Source organism: Rutidosis leptorrhynchoides, chromosome 11 (assembly GCF_046630445.1).
Source record: "Rutidosis leptorrhynchoides isolate AG116_Rl617_1_P2 chromosome 11, CSIRO_AGI_Rlap_v1, whole genome shotgun sequence".
NCBI classification, from domain to species: domain Eukaryota; kingdom Viridiplantae; phylum Streptophyta; class Magnoliopsida; order Asterales; family Asteraceae; genus Rutidosis; species Rutidosis leptorrhynchoides.
The window spans coordinates 183,756,821-183,771,087 of record NC_092343.1 but is presented as its reverse complement, the minus strand read 5'-3'; positions in this window follow the sequence as shown (position 1 = coordinate 183,771,087).

Below are 14,267 nucleotides of genomic sequence, written 5' to 3'. Positions count from 1 at the left end.
GTTATGGTTTGTTTTAAAATCGAATACAGTCTTTGAAAAAGGTCTCATATAGAGGTCAAAACCTCACAACGAAATCAATTAATATGGAACGTTTATAAATCGATATGAACGGGACATTTCAGTTGGTATCCGAGCGTTGGTCTTAGACAACCAGAAAATTTACCTTAGTGTGTCTTATCGAGTATGTAGGATGCATTAGTGAGTCTGGACTTCAACCGTATATTTTTCTTTAAAAACGATTGCTTAACACTTTTTGTTGAAAACTATATATATTTAACATGTAAATATTATGTGATATATTAATCTCTTAACGTGTTTGATAATGTGTAATAGATGTCTACATCTAGTACAAATCCCATCGACTCACCTAATAATAATGAAGAGTCGAATATATTTTGGGAAGATTCACAAATTCCGGAAGAGGAACCGGAAGAAGAGGAACCGGAAGAGGAGGAACCGGAAGAAGAGGAACCGGAAGAAGAGGTTCCGGAGGGGGAAATTTTAGGAACCACTAAAAAATAGACAAATAAAAGAAAACCCTCAACTAATGGACCAAAATCAATAATGGTCAATGGTGTTTCCGCCGAGGAAGCAAAATATTGGGAAGATTACCAATTTTCCGATGAATCGGATCCCGATGAGGATTCCGATGATGTTATAGAAATTACCTCGACCCAATTTGAAAAAGCAAAAGAAAATAATAAGGGAAAGGACATTAAAATAGAGAAACTTGATTCCAGCCCCGATGAACTATATATGTATCGTCAACACTCGTATTTCTTAAGTTGTAACAATAACCCGGGAACCTCTAAGCCACCAGGTTTTTCTAGACCATTTGTGAAAAGAACGGCTCGTATTAGGGGAGCATCATATATCCCTAGAAAGTTAGCAAAACGAAACAAGTCCGAAGAGGAAGAAACAAGTGAGTCAGAATAAAGAGTTGTAATCATGAGGTGTAAAATATGTAATATAAGTGTGCTTGTATGAAAGGACCCGTTCATATACATTATAAACGATTAACAATAGTTGATTACATCGCGAGGTATTTGACCTCTATATGATACATTTTACAAACATTGCATTCGTTTTTAAAAGACAAACTTTCTTTACATCGAAAATTGACAGGCATGCATACCATTTCATAATATCCAGTATCCAATTATAAATTGACTTAATAGTAATCTTTGATGAACTCAATGACTTGAATGCAACGTTCTTCGAAATATGCCATGAAAGACTCCAAGTAATATCTTTAAAACAAGCAAATGCACAATGGAAGATTTCTTTTATACCTGAGAATAAACATGCTTTAAAGTGTCAACTAAAAGGTTAGTGAGTTCTAGTTTATCATAAATAATTATTTCCGATAGTATAATAGACCACAAGATATTCATATTTAGAAAACAATCTGTGCAGGTCTGCTCACTGCTGTAAAAATCATTCATATGAAGAACACCGGAACCTTTCAAACAACTAACCAACGGTAGCTAACGTGTAGTGCAATGACGAAATCATCTCACCGTGGTAGTTAATACAATATAATTCTTACAATGGGGGCTAATGCGTACGCAATGCAAAATCATCCCTCCAAGGGTAGCTGAAACGGGGGCTAATGCGTACCCAATGCAAAATCATCCCTCCGTTACCAACTACAAAGTCGACTATAATACAATACAATACATCAGGGCTAGTGCGTGCAATGCAAAATCATCCCGCCGATGGTAGTTAAAACAGGAGCTAATGCGTACGCAATGCAAAATCATCTCTCCGTTAACTACTAAATCGAACCTCTGAATCTAAATAATTCTATCATAGAATGCAGTTTTGAATATTTATGTCTATTTCGTCAATCATTTATAAAAGCAGTTCATGTATTCTCAGTTCAATAATATATCTCAAAAGCATTTAGGAAACAGTTATAAAAAACAGCGCATGTATTCTCAGTCCTAAAAATGTAAAGAGTAAAAGGGAATCAAATGAACTCACATATTGTATTTCGTAGTAATTAAGCATATGATGGCATTGAACATGTGCAAGGTTGGCCTCAACCTAAATTAATTATGTATATTTATATGTTGGTCAATATTTGTCTAACAATTTAGGTTAAGTCATAGTGTACCACAATCCTAATACTCGAGTCTAATATGCAAAAGTCAACAAAAGTCAATTTGACTAAAAATGATTTCCAAAATTTATACATGATTATTATATAGTTTAAATATCGCCGTTTTATATTTTTAAATATTTTAAAAGATTATTAGAGTAAATAATATAATTCATTTATTAATAAATAAAACTTTATATAAAAATATACTTTTATATAACTTAAGTAATAAAATTTATAAAGTTCATTTAATATCATAAAAATATTATGATAGGTTTTATTAAGGTAATTGTATTATTTGTATTACATATTTATTTGATAAAATAACATTGATAATAATAATAAGAAAAGTTGTATTATTTTGTAATAATAATTATTATTATTCTATTAACAAAAATATCAATATTTATATTTACTAAAAGTGATATTATGATAAAACGAATATTCTGATTATGATAACTTTAATATTTATGATACTTTTTAATATTAACATTAAAATAATAACTCTATTTAAAATGATAATAATAATGATATTTTATAATAACAATGACATTTCTATTAAAATGATAATTTTCATTAAAATGATAATTTTTAATACTAACGATACTTTTAATAATAATAGTAATAAAAATAAGAACGATAATTTTATCTCAATCAATATCTTACAATATTTTAATTTCATCATGATACTCATACTCATTATTTCCTAATCGATTTGTTTAATAGCTTTTAATCGTCTTTTATATCGCGTTCATTTTAATGATAATAATAGTAATCATAATAATTAGGTGTTACTAATATTAATTTTTAATTATAATAATACTAATGATAATAATTATTATGATAATATTAATAATAATAGCGATAGTAATAACAATAAAAATAACAATTTTTAATGATAATACTTTTTATGGATAATGATAATGATAATAATAATAATAATAATAATAATAATAATAATAATAATAATAATAATAATAATAATAATAATAATAATAATAATAATAATAATAATAATAATAATAATAATAAGATAAAAACTAGAACGACGATAATAATAATCATTTTTAATAATAATACAAAAATTCAATTGACTATAACTTCTAATCCATTCATCGAAACCATTCGATATCTAAATGAAAAGTTCTAAATTTTTCGTTATCTTTCTAACGACATGCATATCTTATACATTATCTCAACCGCATATGTATCAAACTTATGATTCATCAAAAATATTCAATGACTAAATTAAACATACATGCATACATAATCATATCTACTCGAGCACTAGTCAGTGATACACTAATAATATGTAAAAATTAAGTTATGAGTGCTCACGTATCAATATTGAGATTCAATATTGCAGGAAAGGTACGTAGACGCAACAGAGATGATAAACACTAGATCGACCTGACGAGCATACCCATGAACCATACCCATCACCTCCATAGCTATAACCCATAATTTCCTTAGCCATATCCTACTCATAAAATCCATTTTTGAAAACCCATTTTAGATCACTCGAGCAGCACTCCGTCGTAGTATTTTATGTATAAATACTAATAATAAATTTCTAATAATAATATAAATAATAATACTAATAGTTAATATTAATGATATTAATAATAATAATAATAATAATAATTAAAATTTATATATAGAGAGAGTAGTACGAGAGATAGATGGACAGAAGTGTGTGCAAAAATGAGTTCGATCAATTTTTAAAGACCTGACCTCTCATCTTCAGCCATACGATCACATGGGGTTGTGAGGGAGTCCTCATGCGATCACATGAGGGCCATTTACAGCTCATGTTCGACTAATGAAGGCTGCGACACTTATTTTAATTATTATTATATATTTATATTATATTTAATTTATATAATTACTTATATATTATATTATATTTACGTTCATGGTAAAAATGTAATTTTTATTCAAATGACACAGACGTTGTCACTCGACTCATGTACCACTTTCAGTTTTTCGAACGTACTTTCGTACGTTTAGAAAACTAGCCTTTTACGTTACGCGACGTGTACCCTTATTAATAATTTGACTTACTCATCAATAAATTACTTTATAAAAAATGTAACTTATAAAATTGAGTGTTGTGGTCATTTGCTTCTATAAATCAGTGACTCATTGTTTATCAAAATATATTATTTTAAATCAGGACGTTTTATGACTAAGTTAAAATATATATTTTTTATTTAGAATTGTAAATTTGTACGTAATATATATGTTTTTAAATATTTATCTAATGATATAATTTCTAGTCTTTCCAAAACTAATTATATTTCAAAGTTCATTTTTATTTTTAGAAAAATATTACAGTACGTAACGTTTTAATATCAATCGTATTACTAAGCGAATGTTCTATCGCGTACTTAACTAATTTGAAAACATATATATTTAGTGAACATATTTTAAATATAAGCTGCGAGTTTTCTATATTATTTAACAATCAATATTCTAGTTTACATTTATTTAATCAAGGACGTTCTAATAATTCAAGTTCTATTATATCGAAAAGCGTTTTCGTACATTTGCAAATAGATCAAACAAGTATTATGAAATTCAACCTTCCACTAACTTTTGTCTAACTCTCGAAACTTGACAATTTGTTCTTATTTGAAATTTCACTTTACCATTTTCCGAATATTGTTAAAATGGAAAGACTTCTCAAATCAATGTGGACCTCTCAACAAAGACTCGTAATCATAATTCAATGTATCTGATATTTCAATCTTTTAATATTACCTTTTAATTCCATAGATAATCATATTGAAACAAATACGTTCGTTTAATACTTTGTTAACATTTTTAAATTATAATATGTACACATATATATATACACATATACATATTCATATTCAATTAGATAATGGTTCGTGAATCGTCGGAACTTGGTCGAGGTTGAATGAATGTATGAACATAGTTTAAAATTCTTGAGATTTAACTTAACAAACTTTGCTTATCATGTCGGAAACATATAAAGATCAAGTTTAAATTTGTTCGAAAATTTTCGGGTCGTCACAGTACCTACCCGTTAAAGAAATTTCGTCCCCTAAATTTGATAGAGGTCGTCACGGCTAATAATGAGAATGTTATTATGACGATTATAGAGTTTTATCATGGTTAAGAAGTATGGATAAAATAATTCGATTACTCGAAGCGTATGAGTGAAGTTATTGTAAATGAATGAAATAAGATAATAGTGATTCGTCATATCTTTTGACGTCGTCACGATTATTTTTTGGAGTTCAAGGGATTTGGAGAAAATCTTTATAATAAGATTTGATTTTTCGGTAATCAAGGAAATTAGGATCCGCTGTAAATGCGATCATCCGTTTTGATCGTTGTGTCAAATATTTTACTATAAATCCACCTCCTTCGTTTCCTTACAACTCACACCTTCTATTCTTTCTCCCTCAACTCATATTTTAAAGTGTCCGTCAATATGCTTCATCCAGTGCTGATTCTTGATATACTCCTCACTTTCATATCTGTCGTTCTTATTTTTCATCTGCCTCTGGAAGAATCTATTTAGTTTTACTATACTCTTGGTTTCATAGTGTTTTTAGTTCTCCCGTGTCTTTATATTGCTATATGCATCGATATATATGGTTTATAATTTCTGGGTTGTTGTTGGGTTTTATATCTTCCCTTATATTTTAAAGTCCCTGCTTCTGTCTTCTATAATAATTGTCATCCACAGTTAATGCTCTCTTCTATTTACTGCGATTTATACTCAAATTTCTATTTTGGAGTTTTCATTCTTTCATTTCCTCTTCTTGCGATTAAGCACTGCTTGTAATGGTCCAGAATTCGTAGATATGAATTTCGGAATGAACATTGTTAATGTTCTAAGAAGGAAATCATAATGGCGCAATTTTGATTTATTGAATTACCAGAATACCCTGGAAAAGACCGAATCATCAAGAAATATTTTCTTGATATGTTAGAGGTTGAATAGAATACAAGAGTCATGTGACATAGCACATGATGACGTTATGATCTGTGAATCATCACGTTCCATTTAGAAACTCAGCATGAATTACTGTAATATAATCACGTTGATCAAGTGTCATTATATTATACTAACTCTTGCTTCAGTTTCCAACATTACTTCAAATATATTCCTATTTTAAACTCGAAAGTTTCAGAATTTAGAAACTAAAATAGTTTCTTTTATGTTGCAACACAGATAGCGCGAAGAGGTAGTATCTTCAGAAATATGGAGGATATTTATAATGAAAGATACGATGATATCTTAAAATTTCTAATATTAGAGGATGATGAAGAATATTGTTCGTAAGGGTTTAGAGTCAGGAGCAAGATATTCGTTAATGACTTTAGCAGATGCTGAATCATTTGGATTCTTTGAAGGCAGGTTTCATCCTTGTGATTTGTCCACAGCCTCCTTCATACTTTGCTCAATCCGTTTTTCAGTACCAAATTTTTCATTTGAGCTTTTCCAATCTACTATTCTTTATTATCAAACTTCTGACCGTAATTGTTGTCTACAGTCCTTACCACTTCATCAGTCTTTTTCAAAACTTCATAGTGCTGTTTCTTAGGCTGGGGTGTTTTTTAGAAACTTCATATTCAAGGTATGTAAGTTTAGGAGATAGACGTCATATGTATATTTATAACTGTTGAAGTAGAAACGGCCAAAGAGCGACGAAGTTGCTGGTACCTCTGTTGGTAATGTGGTGGAATATAAAAGGTTCCCCAGTAACAAAAGGGTAATCGTATATATCAGGGTTATAGTAAGGCTACTTCGAATGAAAAGTCGAAGTTGACTTGCTGGAGCTGTGACAAAATTGGCTACTTTGAAAAGGGATTGCAAAGTTATTTTTGCTAATAAATGCCAAAGGATCCGACGCGGCTACGTGTTAAACTTTTACTTAGGTTTCGAGAGTTTTTCAGATGCTTAACTGTGGGTAACATGTGGTTGGATCATCATCTCGATTGTTCATTATTTGAAGTGTCTTCAGGAATTTTAAAGGGTTTGAACACCGATTGTAATCGTTAATATACATATGATGTTCTAACACAGTTTTGAAGTCAAAGTATAGCTTCGAAAGATGTAAGAATCTAAGAGTGATGATTTTGGTTATATCTCGAGTTGAATTCTGAGATTTAAAAATCAGAATGTGTAATTGAATCTTGAATGAATATGGTTATTTTGATTATGAAAGAATGTATATTGTTGAGAAAATAGTGAGTATAGTTGATGACTGCTGAATCAGTTTCGAAGAATGTAACATATTAATTGTGAATTTATATATATTCCTCGGGTATTACCTACCCGTTAAAAAAAAATTTCACAATTAATATTTTGTACAAACGAATTCTATTACAATCTTTATGAAAATATATATATGTATATATATTTTCTTTAGATGTAACATAGATTTAATGAATTAATATTAAATTAAACTCATTTGATTTACGGTTGAAACTAGAATTGAGAAATCCCTAAAACTTTAGAAATTACATAAGTATTTCTTCAATGATATTGAAATTATGAATCAATACTTTGTTATTTGTTGAAGCATGATGTTGGTTTTTGTGAAATTCTTGTGAGCTTCGCAAGGTACGAATGATATTTCTTAGAGAGTTTTGAGTATTTCGAAGATGAAGGTGTAAAATCAAACATATATTTGAATAATACACTTGATTTATTATGAGTTAGAATTTATTGAATTGGAATGGAAATTATAGTTAACGATGGTTAAGTTGCGGACGGAGGACGTACATAATTGCATATTAGTAATATGAATTAACCAAGTAGTTAAGATTCACACATAATAGCTTAGTATGGAAAGATTTATTTTGATCTCAAAATTTATATATATATATATAAAATATACATATAATTTCTTCAGAGGAAATGAGTTAATACTTCATAACTCGTTGATACAATATACGCGTTATTTATTTGTAATGATGTCCACGGTAATTCTTGAACTGACGTAGTTTGTGATGTTATAGGTGCTGCTAGTGCTAATGATACTGACGGCACCGACTGTGCTGGAGATGCTAATGGTACTATTGATGCTATTGGTAAAACAAGTCTAGCTTGTAAATCACACACCATTTTTGTCAGGGTTTCTACTCTTCCTTCTATCATTTTGGTTTACTCAACTAAGTTATAGTTAGGGTTAGAATAGGTAATCTCTAAGACTTTAGAGATTACATAATCGCCGCAGAATGTTTCTCCAATGAAGTTATGAATCAATACTTCATCGTTTGTTGGTATTCCTGAAATGTCCCGTTCATATTGATTATAAACGTTCCATATTAATTGATTTCGTCGCGAGGTTTTGACCTCTATATGAGATGTTTTTCAAAGACTGCATTCATTTTTAAAACAACCATAACCTTTATTTTATCTATAAAGGTTTAAAAAGTATTACGTAGATTAATAAATAATGATAATCTAAAATATACCGTTTACACACGACCATTACATAATGGTTTACAATAAGAATATATTACATCAAAAATAAGTTTCTTGAATGCAGTTTTTACATAATATCATACAAGCATGGACTCCAAATCTTGTCCTTATTTTAGTATGCAATAGCGGAAGCTCTTAATAATCACCTGAGAATAAACATGCTTAAAATGTCAACAAAAATGTTGGTGAGTTATAGGTTTAACCTATATATTATAAAATCATAATAATAGACCACAAGATTTCATATTTCAATATACATCCCATACATAGAGATAAAAATCATTCATATGGTGAACATCTGGTAACCGACATTAACAAGATGCATATAAGAATATCCCCTATCATTTCGGGAAATCCTTCGGACATGATAAAAATGAATTCGAAGCACTAAAGCATCTGGTACTATGGATGGGGTTCGTTAGGCCCAATAGATCAATCTTTAGGATTCGCGTCAATTAGTAGATCGGTTTACTAATTCTTAGGCTACCAAGCAAAAGGGGCATATTCGGCTTCGATCATTCACCCATATAATGTAGTTTCATTTACTTGTGTCTATTTCGTAAAATATTTATAAAACTGCATGTATTCTCATCCCAAAATATTAGATTTTAAAATTGGGACTATAACTCACTTTCACAGATTTTTACTTCGTCGGGAAGTAAGACTTGGCCACTGGTCAATTCACGAACCTATAACAAATATGTACATATATATCAAAGTATGTTCAAAATATATTTACAACATTTTTAATACGTTTTAATGTTTTAAGTTTATTAAGTCAGCTGTCCTCGTTAGTAACCTACAACTAGTTGTCCACAATTAGATGTACAGAAATAAATCGATATATATTATCTTGAATCAATCCACGACCCAGTGTATACACATCTCAGGCTAGATCACAACTTAAAGTATATATATTTTTAGAATCAACCTCAATCCTGTATAGCTAACTCCAACATTACTGCATATAGAGTGTCTATGGTTGTTCCAAATAATATATATAGATGGGTCGATATGATATGTCAAAACATTTGCATACGTGTCTATGGTATCCCAAGATTATATAATATATTAGAATACATGTATAATACAATATAAGTTAGCTAGGATATGATTAATATAAATTTGTTACCAATTTTCACGTAGCTACAACAAGCAAAAATATCCAATCTTGTTTTACCCATAACTTCTTCGTTTTAAATCCATTTTGAGTGTTTCAAGTTGCTATGGTTTCATATTGAACTTAAGTTTATGAATCTAAACATAAAAAGTATAAAGTTTATAGTCAGAAATACAGGTTACAAGTCGTTTTTGTAAAGGTAGTCATTTCAGTCGAAAGAACGACGTCTAGATGACCATTTTGGAAAACATACTTCCACTTTGAGTTTAACCATGATTTTTGGATATAGTTTCATGTTCATAAGAAAATAATTTTCACAGAAGAACAACTTTTAAATCAAATTTTATCATAGTTTTTAATTAACTAACCCAAAACAGCCCGCGGTGTTACTACGACGGCGTATATCCGATTTTACGGTGTTTTTCGTGTTTTCCGATTTTAAATCATTAAGTTAGCATATCATATAGATATAGAACATGTGTTTAGTTGATTTTAAAAGTCAAGTTAGAAGGATTAACTTTTGTTTGCGAACAAGTTTAGAATTAACTAAACTATGTTCTAGTGATTTCAAGTTTAAACCTTCGAATAAGGTAGTTTTATATATATGAATCAAATGATGTTATGAACATAATTACTACCTTAGGTTTTGTGGATAACCTACTGGAAATGAGAAAAATAGATCTAACTTCAAAGGATCCTTGGATGGCTTGAAAGTTCTTGAAGCAGAATCATGACACGAAAACAAGTTCAAGTAAGATTTTCACTCGAAATAAGATTGTTATAGTTATAGAAATTGAATCAAAGTTTGAATATGAGTATTACCTTATATTATAAAGATATCTTACTGTAAATAAGAAAGATTTCTTAAGGTTGGATGATCACTTTACAAGATTGGAAGTAAGCTAGCAAACTTAGAAGTATTCTTGATTTTATGAAACTAGAACTTATAGAATTTATGAAGAACACTTAGAACTTGAAGATAGAACTTGAGAGAGATCAATTAGATGAAGAAAATTGAATAATGAAAGTTTTTATAGGTGTTTTTGGTCGTTAGTATATGGATTAGATATAAAGGATGTTTAATTTTGTTTACATGTAAATAAGTCATGAATGATTACTCATATCTTTGTAATTTTATGAGATATTTCATGCTAGTTGCCAAATGATGGTTCCCACATGTGTTAGGTGACTCACATGGGCTTCTAAGAGTTGATCATTGGAGTGTATATACCAATACTACATACATCTAAAAGTTGTGTATTGTACGAGTACGAATACGGGTGCATACGAGTAGAATTGTTGATGAAACTGAACGAGGATGTAATTGTAAGCATTTTTGTTAAGTAGAAGTATTTTGATAAGTGTCTTGAAGTCTTTCAAAAGTGTATGAATACATATTAAAACACTAAATGTAAATACATTTTAACTGAGTCGTTAAGTCATCGTTAGTCGTTACATGTAAATGTTCTTTTGAAACTTTTAGGTTAACGATCTTGTTAAATGTTGTTAACCCATTGTTTATTATATCTAAAGGATTGTTAAATTATTACATTATCATGATATTATGATATATTAATATATCTTAGTATGATATATATACAGTTAAATGTCGTTACAACGATAATCGTTACATATATGTCTCGTTTCGAAATCCTTAAGTTAGTAGTCTTATTTTTACATATGTAGTATCATTATACCAAGTTAACTATATATATATATATACATATATATGACACCATATAGTTTTTACAAGTTTTAACATTCGTGAATCACCGGTCAACTTGGGTGGTCAATTGTTTATATAAAACCTATTTCAATTAATCAAGTCTTAACATGTTTGATTGCTTAACATGTTGGAAACACTTAATCATGTAAATAACAATTTCATTTAATATATATAAACATGGAAAAGTTCGGGTCACTACAGTACCCACCCGTTAAATAAATTTCGTTCCGAAATTTTAAGCAGTTTGAGGTGTTGACGTATCTTCTGGAAACAAGTGCGGGTATTTCTTCTTCATCTGATCTTCTCATTCCCAGGTGAACTCAGGTCCTCTACGAGCATTCCATCGAACTTTAACAATTGGTATCTTGTTTTGCTTAAGTCTTTTAACCTCACGATCCATTATTTCGACGGGTTCTTCGATGAATTGAAGTTTTTCGTTGATTTGGATTTCGTCTAACGGAATAGTGAGATCTTCTTTAGCAAAACATTTCTTCAAATTTGAGACGTGGAAAGTGTTATGTACAACCACGAGTTGTTGAGGTAACTCAAGTCGGTAAGCTACTGGTCCGACACGATCAATAATCTTGAATGGTCCAATATACCTTGGATTTAATTTCCCTCGTTTACCAAATCGAACAACGCCTTTCCAAGGTGCAACCTTAAGCATGACCATCTCTTAAATTTCAAATTCTATATCTTTTCTTTTAATGTCGGCGTAGCTCTTTTGTCGACTTTGGGCGGTTTTCAACTGTTGTTGAATTTGGATGATCTTCTCGGTAGTTTCTTGTATTATCTCCGGACCCGTAATCTGTCTATCCCCCACTTCACTCCAACAAATCGAAGACCTGTACTTTCTACCATAAATTGCTTCAAACGGCGCCATCTCAATGCTTGAATGGTAGCTGTTGTTGTAGGAAAATTCTGCTAACGGTAGATGTCGATCCCAACTGTTTTCGAAATCAATAACACATGCTCGTAGCATGTCTTCAAGCCTTTGTATCATCCTTTCTCTCTGCCCATCAGTTTGTGGATGATAGGTGGTACTCATGTCTAGACAAGTTCCTAATGCTTGCTGTAATATCTGCCAGAATCTTGAAATAAATCTGCCATCCCTATCATAGATAATAGAGATTGGTATTCCATGTCTGGAGACGACTTCCTTCAAATACAGTCGTGCTAACTTCTCCATCTTGTCATCTTCTCTTATTGGCAGGAAGTGTGCTGATTTGGTGAGACGATCAACTATTATCCAAATAGTATCAAAACCACTTGCAGTCCTTGGCAATTTAGTGATGAAATCCATGGTAATGTTTTCCCATTTCCATTCTGGGATTTCGGGTTATTGAAGTAGACCTGATGGTGTCTGATGCTCCGGTTTGACCTTAGAACACGTCAAACATTCCCCTACGTATTTAGCAACATCGGCTTTCATACCTGGCCACCAAAAATGTTTCTTGAGATCCTTGTACATCTTCCCTGTTCCAGGATGTATTGAGTATCTGGTTTTATGAGCTTCTCTAAGTACCATTTCTCTCTTATCTCCAAATTTTGGTACCCAAATCCTTTCAGCCCTGTACCGGGTTCCGTCTTCCCGAATATTAAGATGCTTCTCCGATCCTTTGGATATTTCATCCTTTAAATTTTCCTCTTTTAAAACTCCTTGTTGCGCCTTGATAATGCTAAAAACGAACATATATTTCATAGCATTATCCCTCAAGAAAGACAAGCTTTTAGTTGCAATTGTTCTATTTACAAGTGATATTCGTTTAAATAATAAAAGGTGAAGACAAAAGACAGATTCGACGAATTAAAGACGCAAACGACCAAAAAGCTCAAAAGTACAAAGTACAATCAAAGTGGTTCAAATTATTGGTGAGAAACGTCTCAAAATTACAAGAGTACAAGACGCGAAACGCAAAGTACAAGATATTAAATTATACGAAAGGACGTTCGAAAATCCGAAACCGGGACCAGAGTCAACACTCAACGCTCGACGCAACGGACTAAAAATTACAAGTCAACTATGCACATGAATATAATATAATATTTAAATAATTCTATAAATTATTTATATATTATATTATAGAATTATTTAAATATTATATTATTAAAAAAACCGTCGGCAAGAAAGCAAACAAAGCAATGTGAGCTGGATCCTACCTCCATGCGATCGCATGGCCTGTAGGCTTAATATCCATGCGATCGCATGGGCCACTTTTTGTGGCCACATGCCTATAAATTTCGCAGTTTTGAGCGAACTAAAACACATCTTTTTCTCTTCCTATCTCTCAAACGTATATATATATATATATATATATATATATATATATATATATATATATTATAATTTTAATTTTAATTTTAATTTAAATTCTAATAATAAGGGTATGTTAGCGAATGTTGTAAGGGTGTAAGTCGAAATTCTGCCCGTGTAACGCTACGCTATTATTAATCATTGTAAGTTATGTTCAACCTTTTTAAATTAATGTCTCGTAATCGTGATGTTGGGCTAAAATATTTAAAATTAGGTAATTGGGCTTTGTACCATAATTGGGGTTTGGACAAAAGAACGACACTTGTGGAAATTAGACTATGGGCTATTAATAGGATTTATATTTGTTTAATAAAATGATAGTTTGTTAATTTAATATAAAGATTTACAATTGGACGTACCTATAAATAACCATATACACTCGATCGGACACGATGGGCGGGATATTTATAAGTACTAATAATTGTTCATTTAACCGGACAAGGGAATGGATTAATAGTTAATGGACTTATTAAAACAGGGGTGAATTATGTACAAGGACACTTGGCGTAATTGTTAACAAAGTATTAAAAC